This window comes from Chiloscyllium punctatum, chromosome 3, assembly GCF_047496795.1.
Source record: "Chiloscyllium punctatum isolate Juve2018m chromosome 3, sChiPun1.3, whole genome shotgun sequence".
NCBI lineage: Eukaryota > Metazoa > Chordata > Chondrichthyes > Orectolobiformes > Hemiscylliidae > Chiloscyllium > Chiloscyllium punctatum.
Window position 1 is genome coordinate 32,527,408 of NC_092741.1, and position 23,210 is coordinate 32,550,617.

The 23,210-nt window shown below is 44.5% G+C and overlaps 1 protein-coding gene across 1 annotated transcript in view; it reads right to left on the minus strand.

Moving 5' to 3' along the window:
• rbks (ribokinase) overlaps positions 1 to 23,210 on the minus strand; it is a 271,611-nt gene that overhangs the window by 45,591 nt on the left and 202,810 nt on the right. The window lies entirely within an intron of this gene.

Below are 23,210 nucleotides of genomic sequence, written 5' to 3' on the forward strand. Positions count from 1 at the left end.
TGTGTATCTATTGTCCTTCTAAGTGTAAAGTCTCCAACAAACCACACACTGACATGGGAGAGAACTGCTCTTCCTTTATCACATAGAATTCACATTCCTGCAACTCCTTGCCAACATTCCCCCTATTTTGTTTTGGAACACATGGGTAATAAATTACATTTATGTAATCAGGTACATGGCCACACATTCACAATATCGTGAAGGTGCTCGCCTGGCCCATTGACTATAGTACAGCTTAGAGAGAACATTGCTCTCTACCTAACAACACCTTGGGTGCATTTTCCCACAACAAATGCTGCTTACCACCACCACCACCTTCTCAGGAGGCATTAGGGATGGGCAGTAAAAGCACTCAAATACCACATAAAATTTAATAAGAGAGATTGGGAAAATATATGGCAATTTATGGAAGAGATAGAAGTTGGCAGATGAATCAGACTGTCTAAATTAACTGATAGTGTGTGGGAAGGGAGGATGACATCAAGAACTAGGAATAGGGAAGTGGATGAAAAGTAGTAGCATGAATGAAGTGAATGGAACATCAGTGTTATCTTAATTGAGTTTGAATAAAGAAAAATGCCAAGTTGATGTACTAGTGAGGATAGAGAAGAAACCGATGTGTTGCACGTGTTGGAGAAGAGATTTTCTCTGTGGAAGGAATATATTGTTGGATGGGATACAGTCACTCTAGGTGAAATCTTCCCAGCCCCTGAGCGATGGCAGCATTGACAAGTCAGTTGGGAGATGAGAGTGAGGTCATCAGGAATGATATACATGACATCAAGAAAAGAAAATCTGGTTCTCCAAGCATGTTTTGAACATTGAGGTGAGACTCTTGTTAATGAGAAGCAAGTTCACATTTCCATTCGTGCCATTATTAGCTAATCTCACATGATATGCATTATCACGTCTGCTGAATAGAAACGAGTCATCGACAATTACTAATGTGGAAGAGCTGGTACCTGGAGACTCCAGCTTGTTGCTTGCTGTTTCAGGATTGCATCATGAGCAGAAGGGCACATTTCATGGGCAGCAACTACTTGCAACCTTTCTTCCTGCCATCCCGATCCATGAATATTCACACTGAACACATACCAGTCTCACTGGACATCTCCAATACAATGCTTGCTCTTTTAGAACTGATTGCTTTATACCAACTTGGATGCCCACAGTGTATCTGCCTTTCGTGCTTTGCTGCCTCAGCCAGAGTTTAAAAGCTCACAGTACATCTGTGTTGTCTTGCTTTTTAATGAAGACACAAAGCCAAACAGCTTCTCCTGGTTGTCAGCAGTGGTCAGTCAAAGGGATGGACATGTCACTGTACACCACTCTGTAGAATCATAGAAACAGAGAATCATAAAATATAGAAGATGCCTTTCAGCCCGTCAAGTCTGTTCCACCAAAATATACACCACTACTTTCATGATTTCCTGCACTTGGCCCATAGCCTTGAACACTATGGCAATTCAAGTGCTTGTCCAAGTACGCTCCTTAAAGGTTGTGAGGTTTCTCATCTCAACTACTCTCCCAGGCTCTGCCCTCACCATCCTCTGGATGAAAATGATTTTCCTCAAATCCCGTCTAAACCTTCTGCCTTTCACTTTAAAAGCATGCCCTCTTGTTATTGACCCTTCAGCTAAGGGGAACAGCAACTTTCTATTCACTCTGTCCATGCCCCTCATGATCTTGTACACCTCAGCCTTCTCTGCTCCAAAGAAAACAACCCCAACTTATCCAGCTCTTCATAGCTGAAAGGCTCCATCCTAGATAACATCCTGGTAAAATCCCTTTACACACCCTCCAGTGCAATCTCATCCTTCCTGTAATGTGGTGACCAGAATTGAATATAATACTCCAGCTGTGGCCTAACCAAAGTGCTACAAAATAATCTCCCTGCTGTTTAAAATATATGCCCTGACTGATAAAGGCCAAGCATACTGTACGCCTTCTTAGCCACCCTATTAACCTGCCCGGCCATCTTCAGGTATCTTTGAACAAACATCCCGAGATCCCTGTGTTTCTTTGAGCTTCCTAGTATTATGCCAATCATTTGTAGTCCTTTATCTTAGTACTTCTTCCAAAGTGTATCACCTTAGCCTTATCACCTTAGCCACTGATGTGCCTATCTGATCAATCTGTTCATATCTTCCTGTAACTTAACACCTTCCTTTTCACTGTCAACCACTGGCCAATCTTGGTGGCATCTGCAAACCTAGTCATCACAGCTCCCACATTATCAACTACAATATCACAAACGATCAGAGACCCAGCACAGATCCCAGTGGTACATCACTGCTCACCTTGGGCTCCAGTCACACAAATTCCTTCTACCATCTCTGTCTGTCTAAGCCAATTTTGGATCCATCTTGCAAAGTTACCCTGGATCCCATGAGCTTTCTCCTTCTTTATCATTGGGACCTTGCTGAAACCCTGCTGAAATCCATATAATTTACACCAACTGCCCTCCTCCCATTCAATGACTTGGTCACCTCCTTAAAATATTTCCACCAGATTCCCGCCTCAGGCGACTGACTGTGTGGAGTTTGCACGTTCTCCCCGTGTCCGCGTGGGTTTCCTCCGGGTGCTCCGGTTTCCTCCCACAGTCCAAAGATGTGCAGGTCAGGTGAATTGGCCATGCTAAATTGCCCGTAGTGTTAGGTAAGGGGTAGATGTAAATGTAGGGGTATGGGTGGCTTACGCTTCGGTGGGGCGGTGTGGACTTGTTGGGCCGAAGGGCCTGTTTCCACACTGTAAGTAATCTAATCTAATTTGTTAGGCAAGATCACCGTACATCAATTTTGCGTGAACAGCGGGTATAATCAGTTTACGTGGCAAACACATTGTCTGTGCTTCAACTAGATGGCTATGCATCAATGTCTAAATATGTCAGTCCAGAACTGCACAAAAATAAGTCAGGGGTCCTGTCATTCATCAGTCACTGCTGTTCATCCAAGTCATTCAAAGTGGTGGGACACAATCAGTCCTGGAGACCTGTCAATGGAAGTTTCTCCTGCTTCTTGTGCTATAATTCCTGCTTTTTGTGTCGCAGTGGAGGTATACCAGCTACAATTTCTTTTCTCCTCAAAAACATCTTCCTCCAAAATCAGAAATGTGTCTTTAATGTGCCCAAAATCTGTTTAGAACTGCTCTGTCTGACTTCTGAATGATGAATTTTCTCTGTCTCTGGTCCTGAAGCTGCACTTCCATAGCCCCTCTTTGCTTTCCATGAGCTTTTTCACCTCTGCCTCATGATTTCCGTCTGTAATGGCATAATTCCCAAAAGAAGCTGCAAAGTTTTTACAGCTGACCTTTTAGAGTGTCAACCTTTGCACTTTTTACTTAGCTATTCCAAAACAGTCAAAACTTTACCCATCCAATTCTTAACTTCTCTGTGTTCACTGACTTGAAATCAGAATTACCATTTTTCACACAGATCTCTGGCCTGTGATGTAGCCTGGATACCTCTGTATGGATTTGCTCAGGCTCTGTGGCTCCTAATGGAGTTGTTCTGGGATTCTTCAACAAGCTTGCTACCTCTCCATATGGGCTGAAGTTGGGTCTTTTTGGAAGATATTTTTGTGAATTTGTTTTCTAGGTCTTCACCATTACTTACAAGTTCCAGTAATTATCACCATGTAATGACAACTGCTGCCTGCCCATGGTAGTGTTTGGTAGGCATGGGTCATCCACCTCTTTGATCTAGCTTGTAGAGATGTCAAGAGTGAGATGACATTAACATTACCGCACTATAGATGGCAGCGGCAGCAACAGCAAGGATCTGTGCCCATACGCTCACACTCACCAGGACAGCCACACATTTTGCTTTGTTCCTTTGTTTTTTAAATTTCTTTGTTTCTCTTATGTATCAAAGTTCATCTTTTCTTCTTTTCTGGAGCTGTGGTGGAGGAAGACAGTTATAAGGGCCTGTTGCAGCGGTGACAGGGATGTCCGTATCTCATTACCTAGTGGCCGTGACTTTATTGAAGGCTCCATCGTCGGTGGGTCTGGTCTGTTTTTCCAGGTAGTGATGCAGAGGTTTCAGTGTTGGCTGCAGCAGTGGCGGCACAATGGTTCCAGTTTGTTCCTCGTGCCTCTGGCACCAATGTGGCGGTTTCAGGTGGTGACTGAATTGAGTGATGGCTTCAGCCTCGGCGACTTGGTGGGTCCGGTCTGTCCCTCCTTGCTATGACAGTGAGGCGGCAGTTTCAGTGTTGGCTCCAGCAGTGGGTCAGGACTAGAGTTCCTCACTTTAGCAACTTCAGGGCAGCTTCAGCAGTGCCGTCCCATAGCCACTCCAGAAACCTAGGAGCGTTGGAGGTAACCAAAGATGAACTTTGTCTTAACATTGTTTCAATTCTTTATTTTTATAATTTCTGTACTTAGAATGACACCAAATTGTGACAACGTACACACACCTCACTGTATTCTAATAATACAACAGACAATAAATTGCTATTCTATATCTAAGTTACACAAGGATTTCCATGTATCCCCCATCCATCCATTTGTCTCTCTGTGAGGCTGTCTATGTGATTGCTTATGTGAAGTCCTCATATTGAGTAATGTTTATCACATTCTTCCACTTATTAACCTTTTCAGATGTATAAACAACACTGGGAAAGCAGTTTGCATGTGTGAACACAACCTGGAAATTATTGCTTACAATTGTACCTTTGAAATTATCACAAAGTGTGTGGGCTTTAGAAAAGGTCTAAAGCTACCATTTGAATTAACAGGCCATGCAAATATTTTAGAGAGACACCTGTCCCAACATGGATGTTTGTTCGAGCAGTAGTTTAAAGTTTGCAGACGAGCTGGGTCCCAGTGCTATGAATGAATGAAGATTCAGCCGGTAACACGTAGTTTATGGGTCTGTGGACGAGTGACCAATTATCCATGGCAGGCGGTGGAATCTGAATTCAATGAAAATCCGGAATTAAGAGTCTAATGATGAATCTGAATCCATTGCCGATTGTTTTAGAAAAACCCATCTGGTTCACTAATGCCCTTTAGGGCAGGAAACTGCCATCCTTACCAGTGACATGTGATCCCAGGCACACAGCAATGTGGTTGACTCTTAACTGCCCCCTGGGCAATTAGGGATGGGCAATAAATTCTGGCCTAGCCAGCGATGCTCTCATCCCATGAATTAATGAAAAAAAAGGATTCCGAAATTCCTCTGTTCTGTCGTTTTCTGAATTCTTTTGTCATTTTAATAATGTTCAACTGCTTTACTGATTTCCTTTCAGCAAGGAGGCTGCCCTACCCGGTCTGGCACACATGTAACACTGGACCCAAAGCAATTACCCGGTCTGGCACACGTGTAACACTGGACCCACAGCAATTACCCGGTCTGGCACATATGTAACACTGGACCCACAGCAATTACCCGGTCTGGCACATATGTAACACTGGACCCACAGCAATTACCCGGTCTGGCACATATGTAACACTGGACCCACAGCAATTACCCGGTCTGGCACATATGTAACACTGTACCCACAGCAATTACCCGGTCTGGCACATATGTAACACTGGACCCACAGCAATTACCCAGTCTGGCACACATGTAACACTGGACCCACAGCAATTACCCGGTCTGGCACATATGTAACACTGGACCCACAGCAATTACCCAGTCTGGCACACATGTAACACTGGACCCAAAGCAATTACCCAGTCTGGCACACATGTAACACTGGACCCACAGCAATTACCTGGTCTGGCACACATGTAACACTGGACCCACAGCAATTACTCGGTCTGGCATACATGTAACACTGGACCCACAGCAATTACCCGGTCTGGCACACATGTAACACTGGACCCACAGCAATTACCCGGTCTGGCACACATGTAACACTAGACCTACAGCAATTACCCGGCCTGGCACACATGTAACACTAGACCCACAGCAATTACCCGGTCTGGCATACATGTAACACTGGACCCACAGCAATTACCCAGTCTTGCAAACATGTAACACTTGACCCACAGCAATTACCTGGTCTGGCACACATGTAACACTGGACCCACAGCAATTACCCGGTCAGGCACACATGTAACACTAGACCCACAGCAATTACCCGGTCTGGCATACATGTAACACTAGACCCACAGCAATTACCCGGTCAGGCACACATGTAACACTAGACCCACAGCAATTACCCGGTCTGGCACCCATGTAACACTAGACCCACAACAATTACCCGGTCAGGCACACATGTAACACTGGACCCACAGCAATTACCCGGTCTGGCACACATGTAACACTGGACCCACAGCAATTACCCGGTCAGGCATACATGTAACACTGGACCCACAACAATTTCCTGGTCTGGCACACATATAACACTGGACCCACAGCAATTACCCGGTCTGGCACACATGTAACACTAGTCCCACAACAGTTTCCTGGTCTGGCATACATATAACACTGGACCCACAGCAATTACCCGGTCAGGCATACATGTAACACTAGACCCACAACAATTTCCTGGTCTGGCACACATGTAACACTGGACCCACAGCAATTACCCGGCCTGGCACACATGTAACACTAAACCCACAGCAATTACCCGGTCTGGCATACATGTAACACTGTACCCACAGCAATTACCCGGTCTGGCACATATGTAACACTGGACCCACAGCAATTACCCGGTCTGGCACATATGTAACACTGGACCCACAGCAATTACCCGGCCTGGCACACATATAACACTGGACCCACAGCAATTACCCGGTCTGGCACACATGTAACACTAGACCCACAACAATTTCCTGGTCTGGCATACATATAACACTGGACCCACAGCAATTACCCAGTCTGGCACACATGTAACACTAGACCCACAGCAATTACCTGGTCTGGCACACATGTAACACTAGACCCACAGCAATTACCCGGTCTGGCACACATGTAACACTAGTCCCACAGCAATTGCCCGGTCAGTCACAAATGTAACACTGGACCCACAGCAATTATCCAGTCTGGCATACATGTAACACTGGACCCACAGCAATTACCCAGTCTGGTACACATGTAACACTAGACCCACAGTAATTACCCAGTCTGGCACACATGTAACACTAGACCCACAGCAATTACCCGGCCTGGCACACATGTAACACTAGACCCACAGCAATTATCCGGTCTGGCACACATGTAACACTAGACCCACAGCAATTACCCGGTCTGGCACACATGTAACACTAGACCGACAGCAATTACCCGGTCTGGCACACATGTAACACTAGACCCACAGCAATTACCCAGTCTGGCACACATGTAACACTAGACCCACAACAATTACCCGGTCAGGCACACATGTAACACTGGACCCACAGCAATTACCCGGTCTGGCACACATGTAACACTAGACCCACAACAATTACCCGGTCAGGCACACATGTAACACTGGACCCACAGCAATTACCCGGTATGGCACACATGTAACACTGAACCCACAGCAATTACCCGGTCAGGCATACATGTAACACTGGACCCACAGCAATTACCCAGTCTGGCACACATGTAACACTGGACCCACAGCAATTACCCGGTCTGGCCACATGTAACACTGGACCCACAGCAATTATCCAGTCTGGCACACATGTAACACTAGACCCACAGCAATTACCCGGTCAGGCATATATGTAACACTAGACCCACAGCGATGTAAGTGGCTCTTGATTAACCTTTGAGTGGCCGTTTAACGCTGTTATGACTAAGTACAGCAGTTTAAAAAGGTAGATCACCGCCAATTTCTAAAAGATTATTTAGGATAGGCAGTAAACACTGACCTTCCCAGCTACACCCACATCTTGTGATTGAAGAAATTGAAAAAAAAAATCAGTGCCTTGACCAATCTAGAGCAGCTGTGATGAGTCAGGATTTCAGCAGAACTGAGAACCAAAACTGGCTATACTTCCAACGAGTTCCTCAAAAGAGAGAAATGACAATAACAGAAAATGTGGAAACTAGTCAGGGAGTATCTATGGCAAGTGGAAGATAGGGCTACTGTTTTTGCAAAAGCCTTAATCACTGTTGAGGGAATGGGAAGTAGCATTGAGGTAACAATGGGCCTGATCAAGGGTTTGTTGTAGAGATCCAAGTATGGTTTGTCTATTGTGAAAAGGAAATACATTTGGATTACATTTTCACACAGCTGTATGGTCCTACGCCTATTGTGCCCTCCAACATGTCATTGAGGTAAAAACAATGACTGCAGATGCTGGCAACCAGATTCTGGGTTAGTGGTGCTGGAAGAGCACAGCACCACTAATCCAGAATCCAACATGTCATTGTCTGGTTTAGTTCCTCTTACTTTGCCTTGTCCCTCTTTGTTTTATTTATGACAACTTGTTTACCTTCCTCTTTCTTAGCTCTGCACAAGGAGAAACGACTTCATCATATCTATCTGGTCAAGCCTCCTAAAAATCCTACATGTTTCAATAAGGTCAATAATTCTCTTATTCTTCTAGATTCTAACGAGTAAAAGTCCAACCTACTCAATCTCTCCTCTTAAGAAAATCCCTCAAACCCTGAATCAACCTTGTGAATCTTCTCTGGATTACATTCAATGCTAATAAAAGCAAAATACTACAGATGCTGGAAATCTGAAACAAGCACAGAAATGCTGGAGAAATTTGACAATTCTGTCAATATCTGAGGAGAGAGAGAGAATTTCTTTTATTAGAACGAGATTATACTGGACTTGAAACTTTAACTCTGTTTTTCTCTCCACAGATGCTGCCAGACCTGCAGAGTTTCTCCAACATCCTCTGTATTTGCCTTCAATACCATTATACCTTTCCTTCAATAAGGGGATCAAAACTGTTCACAGTATTCCAGTTGTTGTCTGTTTAGTGCCTTATATAGTTTTAGCAAGACTTGCCTTTGAAATAAAGTCCAACATTCCATTTGCCTTTCCTATTACCTCCTGAACTTGGGTGCTACTTTTCTGAGATTCATGCCCAACCACTACCAAATCCCTCTGTGCTTCAGCTTTCTGCAATCATTCTCCATTTAATATTCAGCCCCTCTGAAAATGTATGTCCACACGTTTTCCCATGTTATTTTGCATCTGCCAAGTTTTTACCCATTTACTTAGCCTGTCCATATCAAATAAAGTCTGGGTTGCCTTCACCACTTGTTTTCCTACCTACTCTTGTGTCATTTGAAAACTTGACAATAGTACATTTATTTTCCTCCGTTAGTCCACCTCTGTATCTTCTATTAATTGGCCAATTAGAGCCATTGAGATGTACAGCACAGAAACAGGCCCTTAGTCCTACTTGTCCATGCCGAACAGATACCCTAAATCAATCCACTCGCATTTGCCAGCACTTGGCTCATATTCCTTTAAACCCTTCCTATTCATATATCCATCCAGGTGACTTTTAAATGTTGCAACTGTACCAGCTTCCACCACTTCCTCTGGCAGCTCATTCCATACACACATCACCATCTGTGTGAAAATGTTGCTCCTTTAGTCCCTTTTATACCTGTCCCCTCTCACTTTAAATCTATGCCTTCTAGTTTTGGCCTCCCCGACTCTGGGAAAAAGACCTTGACTATTCACCCTATCGATGCCACTGATGATTTCATAAACCTTAATTAAGGCCACTCCTCAGTCTCTGATTCTCCAGGTAAAATAGCCCCAGCCTATTCAACCTCTCCCTGTTCTTTGTTTATGCTAAGGAGGTGGGAAGAGGTGGTTACTAATCTGGCACTCTGTGGTCTGTGAAGGAATACCCCATCAGTAATTGTTGACCCGCACGCCTACCATCCCTGTTCTGAAGATCGAACCTTCCCATCCTCAATGTGACCTGTCTGATGTCCTCTGCAGTTTCGAGGGCCATCAGACACCATGCTGCCTGAGCCTTTTGTTCCTTTTAATTCTATCACATGATATGGATACCACTAGCTAGGCTAGTACTTATCCATTTTGTTGCCATCCCCAATTGCCAGTTAAAAGTCAACCACAGTGTTATTGAATTACATGTAAATCAGATGAGGTAGGGATGGCAGATTTCCTATTCTAAAGGTCATTAGTGAACCAACTGGGACTTTTTAAATAAAACGTTTGTTGCCGTTTTCTTTTCTATTTCAGATTTTTGTTGAATTCGGATTTCACCATGTCCCTTAGTAAGATTTGAACCTCTGTCCCTCAAAACATTAACCTGCAGCTCAGGATTACAACTCCAGTGATACAACCACTGTACTACTGCCTCCAGGCTCCTAGCTGGTGGATGGGGCCACTCTCTGATGAATGTTTCATGCAAGTGATGTTCTTAAACGAGGTCATCAACCTGAAAGATTGAATTTCTTTTTCTCTCTCTAGAGATGTTGCCTGAGCTGTTGAGTATTTCTGCCATGCTCTAACCATATCTTTAGAGAACACACAGACACATGCATGACGCAGCAATGCTGCAGTATAAGTAGTATACCCACTCTCCAAACAGAGGTTACAACTGTGACCATGTAATCCCAACCTTCTAGTTTGTAATCCCAGCTTGATGCTATTGAGACTAATACTGAAAGAGTTTGTTGGCTCTCACAGCCCTCTGTCCTCCAGTGGATAACTAGGGTTGCAGAGATTTTGGTATGGGGGAATTGGCATAGCCCGAGGAAGCCCTGACCTACTGGCCTTTCTCAAGTTGGACAAGGAATGTCCTACCTGAAGAAGGGCTCATGCCCGAAATGTCGATTATCCTGTTCCTTGGATGCTGCCTGACCTGCTGCGCTTTTCCAGCAACACATTTTCAGCTCTGATCTCCAGCATCTGCAGTCCTCACTTTCTCATAGAAGGAATGTCCTTCCACCAGTGCCACTCCACCAGAGTGTCTCTTGCTGCTGTCTCTTTTCCAGCCAGTCCACCCTGCTGTTTCCTGCACCGAGAGAGAGGAGATTGTTTTTGCCTCTTTCACGGGCCAGGACAAGTTTATCCTGTTTGGCCGATTGCAGACTCCCCCACTGAAAGTCAGCAGCCTTCCGCCAGGCCATGCAACCAGAGTATGATGAAGAGTTTATGCATGTAACGTCGACTCTCCTGCTCCTCAGATACTGCCTGACCGGATTTGCTTTTCCAGCACTACACTTTTTGACTCATGCACTCAGAGTAGCAATGATGAGGTCAGGAAAAACTCCACAGAAAGCAGGCACAAAGAGACTGTGCACAGCTAATCTGTCAAATTTGACAGATCTGTCAAATCTGTCCTTTGTCAAATATTGACTGATTTGCTTGAAAATGTTTATTTGAACTTTTTATTTTGTGGAGTCTTTATTTCAAAATGCTGCTAAAGGGATGTTGTAATGATTGGTACGAGAGAGACAGTGTTGTGTTGAACTGTTGAAGAATGGGGAGTTGGAATTGCGAGTATTGGTATTGCAATAGGATAAGCCATTCACAGACAGCCAGGAAGGAAAGTATTTGCTTGCTCCCTCCCTTTGGACTTCTCCCTCCCACTTTTCCTCTTCTTGGGTTGTTAGCACTATTTCTGATGGCCTTGGGCTTGGCCCTAACCGCAAGACTGACGGAGATGGTGTATAATGATCATATGTCTCTGACTTACTCATGTCCTTCAGGAACAGAAATCTGTCATCCTCATCTAGTCTGGCCTCCATGTGACCCCAGACCTTCAGAAATGTGGATTAGCTTTTAACTAATCTCAAGGGCAAAGAGGTGTGAACAGCAAACACTGGTTGTGCCTATATTCCATGAATAGATAAATGACAAATCATGAGGTTATGACACTTGCTGCAGAACATGAGTCAGGCCACATGCTTGACATTTTCAGCTTTCCTCTTCCAGTGACCTGTTGGTGAAAGCATTGCTTAAGCACCCCAAAGGTCTGCTCAATGACATTTATGGGACAGCATGCTCCCCTTATATCTTCAACCAACCCCCCCCCCCCCCCCCCCCCACCCCCCCACCCTCCACCCCCCAAGACATGGATTGTGCACTGGAATTGTGAGCCAGAAGGTCATCAAACAGCTCTCAATGCTCAGCATCCAACCTCCTGTTTTGGTACGGGGGTGCTCACATTCACATTCTACAGTTCACCACTCTCAACAGGCTGGGGTTACTATTGACCAGAAACCCAACTGGACTCAGCATATAACTACAGTGGTTACAGCATCAAGTCAGAGGATAGGAATCCTGCAACAAGTAAATCACCTCCTGGCTCTCCAAAGCCTAATCACCATTGACAAGGCACATGTCAAGAACATGATGGAATACTCCCCACTTCCCTGGATGGGTGCAATTCCAGAAACACTCAAGAAGCTTGACACTATCCAGGAAAAAGCAGTCCACTTGACACAACAACCACAAACATCTACTCCCACCACTAGCATTGCTCAGTAGCAGCAGTGTGTACTATCTATGAGAAATTCAGTGCAGAAATTCATCAAAGATCCTTAGACATAACCTTCCAAACCAACAACCACTTTCATTTAGAAGGACACAGGCAGCAGGTACATGGGAACACCAGCACCTGCAAGTACCTTTCCCAGCTGTTCACCATTCCAGCTTGGAAATATATTAACCTTCCATTGCAGTCACTGGGTTAAAATCCTGGAATTTCCTTCCTAAGGGCATTGTGGGTCAACCTACAGAATGTGGACTGCAGCAGTTCAAGACAGCTGACCACCCCAGCTTCTCAAGGGCAATTAGGGACAGACTATAAATGCTGGACCAGCCCAGCACCGCTCACAACCATGTGTGAATAAATAAGAAACAGAATGAAGGCAGGATCATTGATGCCAGTATACCTGGCACATTAGTGCATGAGGTTCTGAGCATGTCTACACATCAGCTGCACATTCAGGGAGTGGGACTCCTTGCAGTAATAGAGTGTGGTGCTGGAAAAGCACAGTAAGTCAGGCAGCATCTGAGGAGCACGAGCATCAATGTTTTGGGCAAAAGCCCTTCAGTCTGGATTTCCTGATTAAGCTTTTCCAGTTCTGCACTCTCGACTCTAATCTCTAATATCTGCAGTCCTGACTTTCACCCCTTTGCAGTGATAGTGAAGTGCTGCTGTGAAGCCTCATGGGTGCAGTCATTGGTACCTTGCACAAAGGTGAAGTCCATTACCCTGGTGAAATCATGTGCATATTCATCCTGTTCTCATTGGTCAGTGAAGTACGATATACTCCCCAGGACTGGCATAAAGACTATCTGTCACCTCCTTTTTACCCCAGTGGAGGGCAAATTGGAAGACAATAGAGGTACTACCTGCTCCATCTCAGAAAAATGTCATGTCCATTGTCACCTTTACAGTATTGCCACCCTGGTTCTGATCCAAGGCCACATTTCTGTTTACAATTGGTGTCAGATTTCTGTGCCTCCTTGGAGAAATGAAAACATTGCACTAACTGCCTTTCACTGAGGTTCAGTTAGAAGGATGACTCTCTGAAGATCCTTTCTGGGCATGGCTTCCTCATGGAATGTCTTCTCTTTCTCCCTCAGTGAGCAGCTTATCCTCCTCTGAGTCACTACTGCTCAATCTCCTAGTCACATCACAAGGCAAAGGGGATAATAACAACAGGTTCACAACTAGAAGTGAGTAATCCAACCAGCAATGTTGAATTCATAAGCATGACCACCGCCACACCTCTGTACTTCACCAACTAGCGTAGAAAACACACATTATTTTTGCAAATACAGCACTAGCCATTGGGGAAAACTGCTAATTAAAGGCCAGTTAGCTTAACATCTGTTATTGGGGAAATTCTAGCATCTATTATAAAGAGTGAAAAAGGAGAACATTTTGAAATACAATATATGATCAAGTAGAGTCAGCATGACTTCATGAAGAGGAATTTAGCCTGACAAATTAAGTAGAATTGTCTGAGAAGGGAACATGTAGGGTAGATAAAGGGGAAGTTCTGGATATATATATTTGGATTTTCAGAAGACACTTTGATAAGTTATCGTACATTATGCTACTTAAGAGCCCATAGTGTTGAGGTAGTGTACTAGCATTGGTAGAGTATTGACTAACTAATAAAAGCCATGATGTGGAGGTGCCACATGGAGTAATGAAGGAGCAGTGCTATGAAAGCTTGTGATTTCAAGTAAACAAATTGGTGTCGTGTGACTTCTGACATTGACTAATACAAGACATACATTTAGAATAAGGGGACATATTAAAGATGCAACTAGTGGAGTGTCAGAGGGATCAGTGCTGGGGCCACATTTATTTACAACATAAAGTTGACATTGATAAGGAAAGTGAATGTACGATAGCCAAGTTTGCAGATGGCACAAAAATTGGTTAGAAAGGCAAGTGATGAAGATAGCACAAAGACACAGAGGCTGCAGAGGCATATGGACAGCTTAAGTAAGTTTGCAAAAACCTGGTGATAGAATCTATTATGTGGGGAAATTTGAAGTTTTGCACTTTGACAGGAAGATGAGCTCTATTGTTTGAGGTTCTTCCTGTCAATAAAAACTGAACGCGGTTCAATAGGATGCAAGCTGTAATGTCAAGGTTGAAAAGGCTGCCACTTGAGATAATTCAGAGCCCAACACAGACTGGTGTCACAATTTGCCTCTTCTGTATATATCTGATGCAAGCTCCTAACAACTGTTCTGTTTTGTCAGGACTTCAGGGCCCTTGAGCAACCTTGTTATGTCCTAGAGCTACACATCACTGTGTATAAATAACACAGAGTGGGTGGAGTTAGAACAAACTATACTAGAGCCCATTATTAAGGATGAGATTGCAAAGTACTTGAAAATGTATGGTAAAATGGGGTTAAGTCAGCATGGCTTCATCAAGGGAAGGTGATGCCTAACTAATCTGTTAGAATTCTTTGAGGAGGTGATGAGCAAGTTAGACAAAGAAGAACCAATGGATTTAGAATCATAGAGTCATACAGCACAGAAACAGACTGTTCAGTCCAGCTAGTCCATGCTGACCAAGTTTTCCAAACTAAATTTGCCTGCATTTGGCCCAGAACACTCTAAGTCTTTCCTGTTCACGTACCTATCCAAATGTCTTTTAAGTGTTGAAACTGTACCTGCATCTACAACATTCATTCCACGTACGAACCACCTTCTGAGTGAATCTATTTGGATTTCCAGAAGGCCTTTGACAAAGTGCTGCACAGGAGGCTGCTAAATAAGATAAGAACACATTGTGTTGGGGGAAGATACTGACATGGATACAGGATTGGCTGACTGGCAGAAGGTAGACAGTTTGGATTAAGGGGTCTTTTTTCAGGATGGCAGCGTGTAATTAGTGGAGTTCAACAGGGGTCAGTGCAAGGACCACAACTATTCACGTTGTAGATTAATGATCTGCAGGAGCACATTGTTGCGAAGTTTGCAGATGACACAAAGATTGGTGGAGGGACACGTAATGTTGAGGAAGCGGGGAGGCTGCAGAAGGATTTGGACAGCTGCACTCAAATATTGAGAGCAGTTTTGGGCCCTATAACTAAGAAAGGAGGTTCTGGCATTTGAGGGGGTCCAGAGGAGGTTTAAAAAAATGATCTAGGGGGTGAAGGGCTTGTCAAATGAGAAGCGATTGAGGACTCTAGGTCTGTATTCGATGGAGTTTAGAAGGATGAAGGAGGATCTCACTGAAACTTACAAAATAGTGTGAGGCCTGGATGGAGTGGACATGGAGAAGTTGCTTCCATTAGTAGGAGAGACTAGGATCTGAGGGCCTTAGAATAAAAGTGTCCTTTATAACTGAGTAGAGGAGGAATTTCTTCAGCCAGAGGGGGGTTAATCTGTGGAGCTCAATGCTGCAGAACGCTGTGGAGGCCAATTCACTGAGTGTACTTAAAACAGAGGTAGATTCTTGATTGGTAAGGGGATCAAGGGTTATGTGGAGAAGACAGGATAATGGAGTTGAGAAACATATCAGCCACATTCGCATGGGTGAGCATACTCAATGGGCTGAATGGCCTAATTCTGCTCCTATATCTTCTGGTCAGAAGGAAATCAACACACAAAGATTTATTCATTTTTACCGAATGTAACTATAAGATCAGAGCCTGGTACATCTATGATGACCCCACATAGACCGGAACGGTGGCTCAGTGGTTAACACTGTTGCCTCACAGTGCCAGGGACCCAAGTTTGATTTCGATTCCGGCCTCAGGTGACTGTCTGTGTGGAGTTTGCACATTCTCCCCATGTCTGTGTGGGTTTCCCCTAGGTGCTCTGGTTTCCTCCCACAGTCCAAAGATATGCAGGTTAGGTGAATTGGCCATGCTAAATTGCCCATAGAGGTCAGGTAGGTGCATTAGTCTGTGGTAAATGTAGACTAATAGGGTAGTGGAATGGGTTTGGTGGGATACTCTTCAGAGTGTTTGTGTAGACTTGTTGGGCCAAAGGGCCTGTTTCCACACTGTAGGGATTCTATACATATAGCAGTATTTAATGTTAATGTATAATAAACAATGTCACTTTGAAGTCTAAACCTGAAGGTCGATTTTGCCTCAGCCAGTCTATCTTGAATTCCAACTCATGGTGTGGCATCAATCTACGTGATTTAAGGTGCACTGACACCCTCACCAGAATGGCATGTTGAAAAATGTCAAGTGTCATGGAGCATTATTTTGTGGTATTTAAAAACACTCAGAGATTGCTATCACTGTTGTTTGGTGGGTTCACCATCAGTGCTGGTTCAGCAAGGATTGTTGACTACTTGAGAGACTTGCTCTGGGACAACAAAGCTGGAGCTGGCAAAATGTCAGTTGGTTCTAGCGTCACACTTAATGTTTCAAGATCTTGAAAGGAACGATTTAGCAATCAAATTAATTGCACAGCATGTCAAAATACTGGCCTTTGCAATGTGCTACAAAACACCAGAAGTGAAGAGAAAAGGTTTGGACTTAGCATCAATATGTTAGAAAATAACAGAAGATTCAATTTTTCTCCCTGACCTGCAGAAAAGTTAAAAAGAATGATATTTAACACTATATGTAGTACTTTTTCTCATTCAAGAGTTTGTGATTTAATTTGTTGCTACATCTGTACACTTAATTATGATTTATGAAACTACATTTGTAAAGGTTTTTTTGGCGAGTTGTTAAACCACATTATTTCTATATCCTTAAAAAGCAAGTCATGACATGTTCTGTGGTTACAATATGACGTTCCTGTTTATTCTAGAGACAGCATCTGGGCAGATGAATTGCAAAAGCAAAGTAATATTGAGAAATGTGAGGAAATACGTCTTGAAACCAAGAAGAGAAAATTAGGTTAACAATTTGCTTATTCTGACTGTGAACGTACAGTCATTGTGGCATCACCTTGTTCATGCAGCAAGGTGGCACAGTGAACCATTGCACCACAGGCTGCCAACTCACTCACTCAGGGCACTTCACCAGCTTTCCCCTCCATTTGCAGCAGCACTAACAGCTGTGCCAATCACTTTCATCTTTCATTTAACTCAATCCATCCCTTTGTCTCATTCCAGGAGAAAAGAGTCCACAATGGGGTCATAGAGCCATAGAGGTGTACAGCACGGAAACAGACCCTTTGGTTAACTCGTCCACATCGATCAGATATCCTAAATTAATCTCGTCCCATTTGCCAGCATTTGGCACAAATCCGTCCAACCCCTTCCTATTCATGTACCCATGCCTTTTAAATGTTGTAATTGTACGAACCTCCATTACTTCCTCTGGCAGCTCATTCCATAAATGCACCACCCTCTGCATTTAAAAGTTGCCCCTTAAGTCCCTTTTAAATCTTTCACACTCACCTTAAACCTATGCCCTCGAGTTTTGAACTCCCTTCACCTGGGAAAAACACCTAAAACTACTGTGAAGCTGCACCCCTGGGTCTCTTTGTTCAGCAACATACTCCTAGAGCAGAGAGACCAGAATTGCACAGTGTTCCAAATGTGCCATAACCTGTATAGCTGCAACATGACCTCCAAACTCCCATACCCAGTACACTGACCAATAAAGGCAAGCATACCAAATACCTTCTTCACTATCCTGTTTACCTGTGATTCCACTTTCAAGGAATTATAAACCTGCACTCCAAGGTCACTGTTCAGCAACACTCCTGAGGACCTTAACATTTAGTGTATAAGTCCTACCCTGATTTGCCTTTCCAAAATGCAGCACCTTACATTTACTTAAACTCCTGCTGCCACTCCTCACCCATCGGCCCATCTGATCAAGATCCTGTTATACTCTGAGGTAACCTCCTTCACTGTCTATTATAGAACATAGAACATAGAACAATACAGCACAGAACAGGCCCTTCGGCCCATGATTTTGTGCCGGACATTTATCCTAACTTAAGCACCTATCCATGTACCTATCCAATTACCGCTTAAAGGTTACCAATGATTCTGACTCTGCCACTCCCACAGGCAGCGCATTCCATGTCCCCACCACTCTCTGGGTAAAGAACCTACTCCTGACATCCCCCTTATACCTTCCACCCTTCACCTTAAATTTATGTCCCCTTGTAACACTCTGTTGTACCCTGGGAAAAATAGATAGACTGTCTACTCTATCTATTCCCCTGACCATCTTATAAACCTCTATCAAGTCACCCCTCATCCTACGCTGTTCAAATGAGAAAAGGCCTAGCACTCTCAACTTATCCTCGTACAACCTATTCTACATTCCAGGCAATATCCTGGTAAATCTCCTCTGCACCCTCTCCAAAGCTTCCACATTTTTCCTAAAATGAGGCGACCAGAACTGCACACAGTACTCTAAATGTGGCCTTACCAAGGTCCTGTACAGCTGCAACATCACCGCACAACTCTTGAATTCAATCCCTCTGATAATGAACGCTAATACACCATAGGCCTTCTTACAAGCTCTATCCACCTGAGTGGCAACTTTCAAAGATCTATGTACATAGACCCCAAGATCCCTCTGCTCCTCCACCTTACTAAGAACCCTACCGTTACCCTGTAATCCGCATTCTTATTTGTCCTTCCAAAATGGACAACCTCACACTTGACAGGGTTGAACTCCATCTTCCACTCCTCAGCCCAGCTCTGCATCATATCTAAGTCCCTTTGCAGCCGACAACAGCCCTCCTCACTATCCACAACTCCACCAATCTTCGTATTGTCTGAAAATTTACTGACCCACCCTTCGACTCCCTCTTCCAAGTCATTAATAAAAATTACAAACAGCAGAGGACCCAGAACTGATCCCTGCGGAACTCCACTTGTAACTGGGCTCCAGGCTGAATATTTACCATCTACCACCACTCTCTGACTTCCACCGGTTAGCCAGTTCTCTATCCAACTGGCCAAACTTCCCACTATCTCATGTCTCCTGACTTTCCGCATAAGCCTACCATGGGGAACCATATCAAATGCCTTACTAAAATCCATGTACACTTCATCCACTGCTCTATCCTCATCCACATGCTTGGTCACCTCCTCAAAGAATTCAATAAGACTTGTAAGGCAAGACCTACCCCTCACAAATCCATGCTGGGTGTCCCTAATCAAGCAGTGTCTTTCCAGATACTCATAAATCCTATCCCTCAGTACCCTTTCCATTACTTTGCCTACCACCAAAGTAAGACTAACTGGCCTGTAATTCCCGGGGTTATCCCTATTCCCTTTTTTGAACTGGGGCACTACATTTGCCACTCTCCAGTCCCCTGGCACTACCCCCATTGACAGTGAAGACAAAAAGATCATTGCCAACGGTTCTGCAATTTCCTCTCTTGCTTCCCACATAATCCAAGGATATATCCCGTCAGGCCTGGGGGACTTGTCTATCCTCAAGTTGTTCAAAATGCCCAATATATCTTCCTTCCTAACAAGTATCTCCTCTAGCTTACCAGTCCATTTCATACTCTCCTCTTCAACAATACGGTCCCTCTCATTTGTAAATACTGAAGAAAAGTACTCATTCAAGACCTCTCCTATCTCTTCCGACTCAATACACAGTCTCCCACTACTGTCCTTGATCGGACCTACCCTCGTTCTCGTCATTCTCATGTTTCTCACATATGCATAAAAGGCCTTGGGGTTATCCTTGATCCTACCCGCCAAAGATTTTACATGCCCTCTCTTAGCTCTCCTAATCCCTTTCTTCAGCTCCCTCCTGGCTATCCTGTATCCCTCCAACGCTCTGTCTGAACCTTGTTACCTCAAACTTATGTAAGCCTCCTTCTTCCTCCTTACAGGACATTCAACCTCCCTCGTCAACCAAGGTTCCCTCACACAACCATCTCTTTCCTGCCTGATAGGTACATACATATCAAGGACACGTCGTATCTGTCCCTTGCAAAAGTTTCACATTTCAATGACATCCTTCCCTGACAGCCTGTGCTCCCAATTTATGCTCCTCAGATCCTGTCTTGCAGCATTGTATTTACCCTTCCCCCAATTGTAAAACCTGCCCTGTTGCACGCACCTATCTCTGTCCATAACCAAGGTGGAGTCACCTCACCAAAATGCTCACCCACTAACAAGCCCATCACTTGTCCCGGTTCATTTCCAAGTACCCAAACCAATATGGCCTCCCCTCTGGTTGGACAATCTACATATTGAGTTAGAAAAGCTTCCTGGACACACTGCACAAACACCGCCCCGTCCAATCTACTTGATCTAAAGAGCTTCCAATCAATATTTGGGAAGTTGAAATCGCCCATGACTACTATCCTGTGGCTTCTGCACCTTTCCAAAATCTGTTTCCTAATCTGTTTCTCCACATCTCTGCTGCTATTGGGGGGGGGGCCTATAGTAAACATCCAACAAGGTGACTTCTCCTTTCCTATTTCTGACTTCAGCCCATACTATCTCCAAATGCAGATCCCCTTCGAACTGCCTTTCTGCAGCCGTTATACCATTTCTAATTAACAACACCACACCCCCTCCTTTTTTACCACCCTCCCTAATCTTACCGAAACATCTGTAACCAGGAATCTCCAACAACCATTCCTGTCCCTCTTCTATCCATGTTTCCGTGATGGCCACAACATCGTAGTCCCAAGTACCGATCCACGCCTTAAGTTCACCCACCTTATTTCTGATACTCCTTGCATTGAAGTATACACACTTGAGCCCATCTCTGTGTCCGCAAGTATTCCCTGTCAGTGCTACCTTCTCCACAGCCTCCCTACATTCTTGGACATCCTGAAAAACAGCTAACCTACTTGCTGGACTACAAGTCCGGATCCCATCCCCTTGCTAAATTAATTTAACCCCCCCCAAAGAGTGCTAGCAAACCTACCTCCCAAGATATTGGTGCCCTTCTGGTTCAGGTGCAACCCGTCCTGCTTGTGCAGGTCCCACCTTCCCCAGAATGCAGTCCAAGTATCCAAATACATGAAGCCCTCCCTCCTACATCATCCTTGCAGCCACCATCAATTTTGTTGTCATCTGCAAACTTACCAACCATTCCTCATATATTCATATCCAAATCATTTATACAAGTGATGAAAAGCATTGATCCTTATGGCACACCACTTGTCACAGGCCTTCAGTCCAAAAAAACACCCTCCACCACCATGCTCTATCAAGCGAACTTTGGATCCAATCGGTTAGCTCTCCCTAGATTCCAACCAGCCTAATATGTGGAACCTTGTCGAATGCCTTGTTCATGTAGACAACATCTGCAACTCTGCCTTCGTCAATCTTCTTTGTCACTTCTTCAAAAAACTCAAGCAAGTTAGTGAGGCAGGATTTCCTACACATAAAGCCATGTTGACTATCCCTACCGAGTCCTTGCCTTTCCAAATGCATGTAAATTCTGTTCCTCAGAATCCCCTCCAACAAAAGGGCTTAAAGAACCTGGGGGCTGGTAGGTGCCTCATATTTGTCACCCAGCTCCCTCCCCAAGAGGAGAGGAAATTTGCCCTCGTGGACGGGGACTGTTACTGTTCCTGTGGTGATGTTGAAACCTCTGACCCCAGGCATTCTTGTGCATTTTTGTGGTCTCCCATGACTGTTACTGTAAATGGATTCTTAACTTTCATGAACGTCAATCCCATATTTCTGCATCTTGTTCTCTCTTCTGTCTTCTGCAGGTACCAGTGGAAGCTCCAGAATCGTCAGCGTGACTAGAGCCACCCCAAGAGACAACATCTCCTCCCCTACCGCTGATGAAGAAGCCCCAGGTCCTTCAGAAGATGCACTGGCAAAGTTGCCTCTTGCATCATCCACTCGCTCAGATACTGTCACCTTGGTGGGAATTACAGCAAGGGCAGAGTCAGGAGCACTTTCTGGTGGGCACATCACTGTCACATCTCTGCAGCTGGTAGAAAAGCAAATGCTTCAGGCAGCTGGCACTCGGAGAACTGCTGGAGACCTGGTACCAGCTCAACTCTGGACAGGAGTGGAAACTGCCGTGTCAACTTCATTCAAATATACAAGCAGACTCAGGAGCAGGATTGTTGGAGGCTGTGGGAAAACTGGTCTGAAGGCTCGAGGAGTCCACCAACTCTGTACCTTCAGTATGCCAAAGACTGTCTGCCTTCTTGCTCAGGTTGGTGGTTGTCATGGAGAGTCATAAGACCATAAGATATAGGAGCAGAATCAAGCTATTTGGCACATTGAGTCTGTTCCAGCATTCGATCATGGTTGATATGTTTTCCATTTTCCTGCCTTCTCCCTGTAACCCTTGATTCCCTTATTAATCAAGAACCTATCTACCTCTGTCTTAAATACACTCAAAGAGATGGCTTCCACAGACCTCTGCGGCAATAAATTTCACAGATTAACCTCCCTCTGACTGAAGAAATTCCCCTTCACCTCAATTCTAAAGGGTTTTCCCTTCATTCTGAGGCTATGCCCTCAGTGGTAACATCTTCTCCACATCCACTCTGTTCAGTTCTCTCAGTATTCTGTACATTTCAATCAGATCCCCCTTATCCTTCTAAATTCCATTGAGTATAGACACAGAGTCTTTTACTACTCTTCGTATGACAGGTACTTCCAACAGGTAAAAACAATGATTGCAGATGCTGGAAACCAGATTCTGGATTAGTGGTGCTGGAAGAGCACAGCAGTTCAGGCAGCATCCAAGGAGCTTCGAAATCGACGTTTCAGACAAAAGCCCTTCATCAGGAATAAAGGCAGTGAGCCTGAAGCGTGGAGAAATAAGCTAGAGGAGGGTGGGGGTGGGGAGAAAGTAGCATAGAGTACAATGGGTGAGTGGGGGAGGGGTGAAGGTGATAGGTCAGGGAGGAGAGGGTGGAGTGGATAGGTGGAAAAGGAGATAGGCAGGTAGGACAAGTCCGGAC